Raw genomic sequence first — 10,684 nt, 5'->3', positions numbered from 1 at the left:
TAATTATAAATATATTTAAAAATGAGAATAGAAGGGCATTTTTGGAATTAACCTTTTAAAATTTGAATTCAAAATGTAATGATTATGTTTCCTTAAAAAGTTTGAAATTTTCAAAAGGGACTATTAATATGGGACGGAGGTAGTATATATTTTTAAAAAGTTACAAAAATTAAAAAATTAAATTTCAACTATCTTTTTAAATCGAGCAAATTACAAAATTGCCTTCTCTGCAAATATGCGAAACAACCGAAGATCGAAACAACCTGAGCTTTTCCCTAGAAGTATCCACCAAGCGACCACTTCTTGTTGTTTGTTTGTTTTCTCTAATCGGCTGTTTCTGTCAGCTTGTTAATGTTTTTTTTTTTTTATGTTTTTTGGGGTTATGGTAGTTGTGCTATATATATATATAGGGATATTATTCAATATTCTCAAAGTATTACGTAATCATATTCTAAGTCAATTATTAATTACTTAATTTTATATTATTTTTTTATTTTCAACATAAATTATAAATCCTTACGTCTCTCTACTAATTAAAATTATTAAAATTTTATCCAATACTACGTATCCATATTTTAAGAACATTAAATAATCGCCCATATACTAGCTAAATAAAACGTCGTTCATCAAAAAAACGAAACGGTTGGTCAAAGACAAAAGTAAAAGGTCCGTGCAAGCCAAGGCATGGTTAAGACTAAAAAAATTAAAAATTTATAATTAAAAAATATAAATTAATTATTTGTGTATTATTTTTTATGAGATGTATAGACCACTCAACCTTTTATTAATTTTAGGCACCAAAATTTAAATAAAGCATTTTTATATATTTATACATTTTAATACTTTGATTTAAAACTTGTTTTCAGCCGCAATATTAATAATTAAATTTTTTTATGCAATATTAATAATAAGAAAAATCTCACTTTATTCCCATTAACTATTGCTCTATTTTACTTTATCCCTTAAACTAATACTTCACCTCCATTATACATGAATTTTTTTTTTCAATCTCTAACTAAATTACCATTTTAGTAATACGATAATTTATGCCTTACTTCCTTAAACTATTACTCAATATTATTTTACCTCCTTAACTTAAAAAATTCGTAATTATTAATTCGTATCAATGTAAGCATTCTATTAAAGTACTTGTTTTATAAATAGATGAAAAATTGATATGTAAGTTGCACATGACATCTCAAATACAATACTTAAAATGATATTATTAGTTTATTTGATTTAATTTTTAAAAGCTATTTTTAAGTTTTTGAGGGTTTTTTTTTTTTTTTTTAATCTTTAGTGAGCGTTTTTCATAATATTTTTCATTTTTTTGAGATACTTTTGTCATTAAGATTCAAATTGGAAAAAATTAATAGATGAGGGGTTGAGTGTAATAATTTTTTAAAGGGGTGAAATGATATGGAACAATAGTTGAGGGGGTTAAAATGTAATTTGTCCATATTTATATTAAATATATAAATACATAGATAAATTACAATCATACTTTTTGAGGTTTGTTTAAAATATAAATTGTTTCCTTTAATTCTGAAAATTACATCTCACTCCTTCCAATTTCAAATCACATAACAAATTACCCATTTATATATAAATTATTAAGTCAATTTGTAGTTTTAATTATGTCATAAATATATTTCAATTTTTAATAATTTTATTGTTACATAGTAGATAATAATTAAAAAATCCAACAAGAAAGTATTTATAATTTCTAAAATTACATAGAATAATTTATTTTTTAAACAAATTTCAGGGAGTACATTTGTAATTTGCCCTAAATACATTACGTAGAGATATAAAAAAAATAATAAAATTAAAAATTAAAAAAAAAAAGACAAAGAATTTTAAAAAATAGAAATACAAGGTTCAACCTCTCTTGTAAATAATATCAAAAGAAGGGGCAAAATGGAAAACTAGAAATACAAGTTCTCAACCGCTTCTTGTATATATAGATATTAGTTATATATATATATATATATATATACACAAGTCCCATTTTATAATATTCTAGTAAGTTTAAAATCAGATTTTTTAAACTTTCAAATCCCATTAAATTTTTAATAATTAGAATTACCCTTCAAATAATAATTATTCATTACTTGTGACTGTCTATGAAGAAATATGATTATGAGACATTTATTTTGATTTTTAAAACTTTAAAACATCAATTTTAAAACTGAAAAAATTATGTGCAAAATTGAAAATTCTCTGAGAAAATTTAAATAACCATTTTTTTTTTTTGTGCAAAACTAAAAAATTACTGTGCAAAACTGAAAAAATTAATAATAGGTGTTTGGTTTGAGTTTTTTGAATTAAGTTTCTTGAAAACTGATGATATGTTTGGTTTGCATTTGGGAGATGAGTTTTAGAAAAAAATTTCTAAAAAATTGTTTGATTTGAGTTTTTTTCAAAAAAATTTTAAAATCACTTTCTCTCTCTTACACATCAATCAATCACTTTTTCTCGCTCCTCTCTCCTTCTCAATCACTTTTTTTCTCACACACATCTACTCAAATTCTCCCAAAATATCAAATCATCCCAAACTCCTAAAAAAATAACTCTCCCAAAATATACAACCAAACAAATCAAAAAAATTTCTAAACTCTCTCCTCAAATTTTTTTCAAAAATAACTCTCCCAAAAACAAATCAAACAAGCCCTGAGTTTTTTGGTTTTTGTGTTTTTTTGTTTTTAGTGAATATTTTTAAAATTTTAAACATTTTTTTTTATCTTTTTAGATGCACCTTACTTAGATGTAGGGGTGGGCGCGGGTCGGTTGCGGCCACGAAATTTTCAATCCGCCATCCGTCCGCCAGATTGGCGGATTGGAAAAAATCAATCCGCATTCGTTCACCAATCCAGCGGATGTGGATTGAGCGGATTGGCGGATGGATGCGAATCGGTTTGGCGGCTTGAAATTTTATAAGTTTTTAACATAATTCAACTTGTGCACTTCCTCAAAAAAAAAAAAAAAAAGAGAAAATACTACAGTCAATGACGTAAAAAAGTATTACAATTACTGCATGCCTCATCCAACGAAAGAAAGTTTGAAACTTTAGAATATCACAATCACTGCATGCCTCATTCACATATTATAATCACAGCATGCCTCATCCACATAAAATATTACAATCTGTGGTTCTTAAAATATAAAAACAATTCAAACCACCAAAATCATTAATAGAGCAATAGTAGAGATTATATGTCTCTGTATTGTTACATTTATATATGTTTTTGAAAATAAAAACCAACCAACATATATCATATTTTCTATTTATTACTTTTAGAGTTAGATTTAAATACCAAAAAATATAGATAAATAATATGTTTATTTTTTTCAATTCAAAAAACATATTCAAGTTGAAAACTTTTTTTCAACAGAATATTTGAACTCTTTTTCAATTGAAAACACAAACAAAATATATAAACAAATTGAAAACACAAAGTTTTATAAATTACTAAGGTGCTCGCGGTTTGGCGGTTCGGTTGCGGCCAAAGGAACCTTAAATCCGCCATCCGTCCGCCAAATTGGCGGATTGAAGAAAATCAATCCGCAACCGTCCGCTCGTCATCACGCATCCGTCCAAAATGCGGCGGATCGGTTCGGTTCGGTCAGTTTTGACGGATCGATATATTCGCTGCTCACCCCTACTTAGATGTATCTAAAAAGTAAAGAAATTGTGAAAAATATTTTTAAAAATTAATAAATACATAAAAATACAAAAAATATACTGAATTCTCGTATTTTTTTTATATTTTTGGTATTTAGTGAATTTTTAAAAGGTTTTTTTCAAAATTTTTTACTTTTTAGATATATTTATGTTAGGTATGTCTAAAAATTAAAAAAATTGCTCAAAATATTAAAAAAATTCAGTAAAAATAAAAAAACATGAAAAACAAGAAAATAAAATTTTCTAAAAAGTGTTTTTGAAAAGTGGGAACCAAGCATAGTGAAAAAAAACAAAAAAAAGTAAAATTTCACAGTTTTATTGGATTGTTTCACCAACTGACAAATTGTCAAATTTCGTATAACTAAAAAAATAATATTTTATTTTTATGAAATTCAATATTGGCCTTGTTTCTCATTTTGTGGATTTTAGAAAAATAGATTTTATTAAAAACAAATGTGTACAATAAAACAATGAAGTTTTGTAAGTTTTAAAAAAAAATAATAAAAGAAAAAAAAAAGTAATAAGTTAGGAGAAGTTATCTAGTGTTCTTGGGGTATCGTCATGTGTTGCCTAGAAGAACTGTGATTGATAAAAATAGTGGGGTCCATAATTTTGTGTTGAGATATGAAACATAATGTTTGATAATTGATGAATAATTTTGTTATGGAGTGCACTTGAAATACTTAATATTTTTTTTAACACTTAATGAATTGACGTTTCAATTCCTTCAGCTTTTTTGTATAAAAGTAAAACAGTCATAAAAATAAAATATATTGAAAATAGAACCTTATTGGTTAAAAACAATGGAGTAGGACTTAATAGAACATCAACCTTATAAATAGGACTTTTGTGTAATTAATCCTTAAAAAAAAAGGCACGTGCAAAACACGGTCAAATGTTAAAATGAAAATATTATATGAAAAAATATAAATTAATTAGATTATTTAAGTTTTCACTTGTGTACTCTCTTTTATGATAGGCATAGATGGCTTCGCTTTTTATAAATTTTAAGCACCAAAATTTAAATGAAATATTTTTATATATTTTACATATCTTAATATTTTAATAGTTTATTTTAAATATAAAAATAAATGCAACATCAATTATAAGGTAAATTACATTTATTCCACTCAATTTACCCATTGAACTAAAAATTGTAATAGTTCACCTCCATCATCTGTTAATTTTTTTTCAATTTGAATACTTGAAAATTGTAATACTTGACCTCCATTATCCATTCATTTTTTTCAATTTGAAATTTTATGATGAAAATACCGTTTCAGCAATAGGATAATTTCTACCTTAGCTTCTTGAACAATTACCCAATATCACTTGACCTCCTTAACTAAAAAATACTACATTTTTTTTTTTTACCTTAAACTAATAATTTGTATCAATGTAAACATTCCGTTAAGAACTTATTTTTTAAATAGATAAAAAGTTTATATATGTAAATTGCACATGACATCTAAAATAAAATGCTTACAATTGGTTTAAATCTTAAAATCCATTTTTAAGTTTTTAATTTTATTTATTTTTATTTTTTTTTTACGTTTTTCATATTAAAAGTTAAAAATAAATAAAAAATTTAGATACTTCTGTCATTTTAAGATTAAGGCCTTGTTTGGAATAAATTAAAAAATTCAAAAAAAATTAAAAAAATCAAAAAGTTGTTAAAAATTTTAAAAAGCATATACTATTCATAGGTAACTTGTGGGGAAGCTTATTATTTTTCCATTTGCATTCAACTACTAAAAAAAGTCAAAAAGTTAAGGAAAATTTACCCATAAGTCCTAGTTTTTGAAACGTTGAACCATTTAGTCCTAAAAGTTTTCTTATGTTCCATTTAGTCCCATTTTTACAGCAGCATGATGTAAATGATGTAAATGATCTGATATTTCATTCTATAATTTCAAAATTTATTGAAATCTGATGAACATTAGATGTTTTTCATCCTATATTTTCAAACATTATTGAAATTTAATGAACATTAGATATTTGAAATCTAATGTTTGTAATGACTCTGATGTTACTAACATTGTATCTGATGTTATTAACATTGTAATGGAACCTTTCAGTCTATAAGAAAATTTTTAGGACTAAATAGTGCATAAGTTATTAATTTGGGATTTATTGGTGCATCCCCCAAAAGTTAAAAGGATAAAATGATCATTTTGATTTTACTACAATATTTTATTACAAATCTTTTTTGTAAAAAGTCAAAAATTTATTACAAACATACTTTTTTTTTTCTTCTACTTTTTTAACTAAAAAGTCATAAAATGCACATGCTATTTTAGCATTATTTGGATTACAATTATTTTATTTGAATCACTTCATTTCTCTATCATATTACTTCAAATTCAATTCATATTTCGTATTTTTTAATAAAAAAATCAAAAAATATACTAAATTTAACACTTCTCAAATTAAAAAAAGAAAAATGACTTGGATCCCCACAAGGAGACATTCCTATGACCCTCTTTCTTTTTGATTGGCCAATTTATTTTTTTTCCTTTTCCACTAATCACTAGCTTCCACGTGTTGTGTGTGTTTGGTTTGAATTTTTTGAATTAAATTTTTTGAAAATTGAGTTTTTTAGTTTTCGTGTTTTTTTTTTGTTTTTAGTGAATATTTTTAAAATTTTAAATATTTTTTTTTACTTTTTTAGATGTACCTTACTTAGATGTATCTACAAAAGTAAAAAAATTAATGAAAAAATATTTTTAAAAATTAATAAATGCATAAAAATATAAAAAATATACTGAATTCTTGTATTTTTTTTGTATTTTTAATATTTAGTGAATTTTTAAAAAGTTTTTTTCAATTTTTTTTTTTTACTTTTTAGATATATGTATGTTAGGTATGTTTAAAAATTAAAAAAATCTCTCAAAATATTAAAAAAATTCAGTAAAAAAAAATACATGAAAAATAAAGAAATAAAATTTTCTGAAAAGTGTTTTTGAAAAATGATAACCAAGCATTAGTTGAAGGGGGGTAAAATGCACGCTCCAAGTTTTGCTTGAATTACTTGCATCTTGCTGCTTCTGATACAATTCTCCATGGCTACAACATCACAAGCTTCCGTGTCTGAACTGGATTCGCCCAACAAAGAGGGATGGCATATGCCCTTTTCTACAAGGAGTAACAGCAAGGTTTCTCATATTACATCTTACATTCCATCCAACAGAGTCGTAAGCCGTTCGATTGTTAAACCAAATCCATATGAAAGCAATGTCTCAAATATTGTTCCAACCAACAATAGAGTTGCCGTTGTCACTGATGGTGGCGGCAGCGTTGAAGAACCACACAATCGCACTGCCTCCTCCTCCCCTGTTCCAACTGACAGAGTAGTTGTTGAACTTGAACAGCCACACGGGAGCATCTCCCTTGTTCCACTTAACAACTTGGCCATTGATGTTGTCGAACCACAACCCAGTTTCTCCAACTTCGATCCCTCAAGCCTCATACAACTTGTCAAGCAGAAAAATCTCAACCAGCTTCTTGTTGAATATGAAGGAATTGCGGGTGTAGCTAATGCTCTCAGAACCAATTTGGGGACTGGGATATATGGAGGAGATGAGGACCAAGATATTTCACATCGACGCGAAGCTTTTGGCAGAAACATGTATCCCAAGCCACCTACAAAACAATTCTGGCGTTTTGTTTGGGAGGCTTTGAAAAATTGCAGAATTCTAACCCTTTTTATATGCGCAGATCTTTCCCTTGGCCTTGACATAAAAGAAAAGCTCGGGCAAAAAGAATCGTGGTACGACGGAGTATCCATAGTTGGTGCTGCCATTCTTTTGGTGCTAGTCTCAGCAACAAGTTCGTTTTGGCAGGAAAGGCTCTTCGTGAAGTTATCCAAAACAAGCAATACCAACATTCCAGTTCATGTTGTGAGAAATGGAAGGAGGCAACAGGTTCCGATTTTCGAAATTGTTGTTGGGGATGTTGTTTTCTTGCAGATTGGAGACCGGGTTCCAGCTGATGGTTTGTTCATTGATGGGCACTCGCTGCAAGTTAATGAATCGAGCGTGATAGGCCAAAGTGAACACGCAGAAGAAGTTAATCAACAAAATCCATTCTTGTTATCCGGCACCACGGTTATTGATGGCTTTGGTCGAATGCTTGTCACCTCCGTTGGCATGAACAGCACACGGGGTGAGATGATGAGCACAATCGTTCATCACTCCAACCTGCAGACGCCTTTATATGCTCGGCTCACCGCATTAACCTCAATAATAGAATTCATTAATTTGACATTTTTTGTCCTAGTTCTCACGATCTTCTTGACTTTCTACTTCACAGGACATACAATAAATGAGGCCGGAACTATCGAGTTTCGCACTGGCAAGACTAAATTTCATAATGCAATCACATCTGTGGTGCGACGTATGGTTGTTGCAGTAACTATTATAGTTACAATTCCCAAAGGCTTGCCGTTGTTTACCACACTTACTCTTTGTTATACAATGAGGAGAATTATGGCTTGTAAGGTCATGGTACGGAACCCCTCTGTTTGTGAGACAATGGGTACTGTAACCAACATATGTACGGAAACAACGGGCATCCTCACACTCAACCGGATGAAATTGACGAGGTTCTGGCTTGGCCAGGAATCCATGGACGAAAGGGTTTCCACTCCAATTGCAGATAGTGTTCGTGAATTGCTTTACCAAGGTATCGGTCTGAATACCACAGACACTTTTTCCGATTCCCATTCAGGGTCTGAATTTGAGTTCTCTGGTGAGCCCATCGAAAAGGCAATTCTTTCTTGGGCTGTCCAGGAACTAAACATGGATTTGGAAGAACTGAAGCAGAATTATACAATTCTCCATGTTGAACCCTTCAATTCAACAACGAAAAGAAGTGGCATTTCAATAAGGAAGATGGTTGACAATACGATCCACGTGCACTGGAAAGGGGCTGCAGAGATCGTACTCTCAATGTGTTCCCATTATTATGATATCTCTGGACACATCAAGGCCTTGGATGATGATGATGATGAAAGGCATGAAATTGATCAAATAATTCAAGGTATGGCCAATAGTGGTCTCCGATGCATTGCTTTTGCACATAAGCAAGTTCTAGAAAGTGATATTGAAGATGAAGGAGCACAAGGAAATATTATGGATAATTGCTTGACCCTTTTGGCGTTGGTAGGTATAAAGGATCTACACCGACCCTGTGTGAAAAGCCATGTGAAAGAATTACATTATAGTGGAGTGAACATCAAAGTGATCACTGGCGACAATGTTTTCACTGCTAGAGCTATAGCCACTGAATGTGGGATACTTAGGCCTAATCAGGATATTAATAGTGGAGCAGTGGTAGAAGGTGAGGAATTTCGCAATTACACAGCAGAGGAGCGATTATGTAAAGTTGATAAAATCTGTGTGATGGCAAGATCTTCCCCATTCGATAAACTTCTCATGGTTCAATGCTTGAAGCAGAGAGGCCATGTTGTGGCAGTTACTGGTCATGGCATGAATGATGCACTGGCATTGAAGGAAGCAGATATAGGTCTTTCTATGGGGATTCAGGGGACTGAAGTGGCGAAAGAAAGCTCAGACATTGTCATTTTGGACGATCACTTTGGTTCTGTAGTCACGGTCTTGAAGTGGGGAAGATGCATATACAACAACATCCAAAAATTCATTCAATTCCAGCTCACTGTGAATGTTGCTGCCCTTGTCATCTACTTTGTCGCAGCAGTTTCAGCTGGTCAAGTCCCACTTACAGTGGTCCAGTTATTGTGGGTGAATTTGATCATGGACACCTTGGGTGCATTAGCTCTAGCCACAGAGAAGCCTTCAAAGGAACTCATGGAGAAACCACCCTTGAGACGGTTTATGCCACTCATCACCAACATTATGTGGAGGAACCTGCTAGCTCAAGCATTATACCAGATAGTCGTGCTACTGACCTTACAATTCAGAGGCAAATCAATCTTTGGAGTGAATATGAATGTCAACGACACACTGATCTTCAATACTTTCGTGCTTTGCCAAGTTTTCAACAAATTCAATGCAAGAAAACTCGAGAAGAGGAATGTCTTCGAGGGAATACATAAGAGCAAGTTGTTTTTGGCGATCATTGGGATTACCATTGTTCTTCAAGTGGTGATGGTTGAATTCTTGAAGAAATTCGCAAGTACAGAGAGGTTGAATTTGTGGCAGTGGGGAGTATGTATTGGCTTTGCTGCAGTATCTTGGCCGATTGGTTGGCTTGTGAAGTGGATACCTGTTCCAGAGAAACCATTTTTCAGCTACCTCAAATGGAGAAACACAATATAGATGTAAATATGAAAAGTTATGTATTCAATATTTGGGCTAATTACATCAAAGGTCCTCCTAGTTTTCTCTAAGTTTCAGTTTGGTCCTTTTACTTTGAATTTCATCAATTTGGTCCTTATATTTCTGATCTTGTTCCACTTTGTTCCTTTTGGCTTTTCAATGTTAACCCTAAGGTTCTAATTATTATATTAGTTAAATTTGATGAAATAGAGAGAATGAATTATGTATTATTTGATTGATTGATATGTTGCTATATTTACAATTCCTATATATAGAAGAAAATGTGGTAGTAGGTGTAGGTGGTAGGTGGAGTGAAGTGGAGGTGGTAGGTGGAGTGTGTGGTAGTGGAGATGGTAGGTGGAGTTGGTGGTGTGGTAATTTACACAATTTACATTTTACATTAACAGCCCCCCTCAAACTCAAGGAGGATAGGTACTAGCCAACTTGAGTTTGGAGAGAGTAACAAAACAGAAAAATAAGCTGACAATTAAAAATGGGATAGGAGACACTGTATGGTCGTGTCGGACCGTTGTAGCAGACAGTTTACGGGGTCATGTCGGACCGTTGTAGCAGACACTGTGTGGTCGTGTCAGACCGATGTAGAAGACAGTTTATGGGGTCATGTCGGACCGTTGGAGAAGACAGTTTATGGGGTCATATCGGACCGATGTAGAAGACAGTTTACGGGGTCATGTCGGAC

The 10,684-nt window shown here is 30.9% G+C and overlaps 1 pseudogene across 1 annotated transcript; it reads left to right on the top strand.

Annotated features, from left to right (window-relative positions):
- The first annotated feature begins 6,707 nt into the window (after positions 1-6,707).
- On the top strand, positions 6,708-10,170 carry LOC114281154 (calcium-transporting ATPase 12, plasma membrane-type pseudogene; annotated as a pseudogene). The gene has a single exon (XR_014335046.1). The product of XR_014335046.1 is annotated as a calcium-transporting ATPase 12, plasma membrane-type pseudogene (transcript).
- The last annotated feature ends 514 nt before the right edge of the window (positions 10,171-10,684 follow it).

This window comes from Camellia sinensis, chromosome 7 (assembly GCF_055761805.1).
Source record: "Camellia sinensis isolate YWXY chromosome 7, ASM5576180v1, whole genome shotgun sequence".
Classification (NCBI taxonomy): domain Eukaryota; kingdom Viridiplantae; phylum Streptophyta; class Magnoliopsida; order Ericales; family Theaceae; genus Camellia; species Camellia sinensis.
The sequence above is the reverse complement of the archived record's forward strand: the minus strand, read 5'-3'. Positions and strand labels throughout refer to the sequence as shown.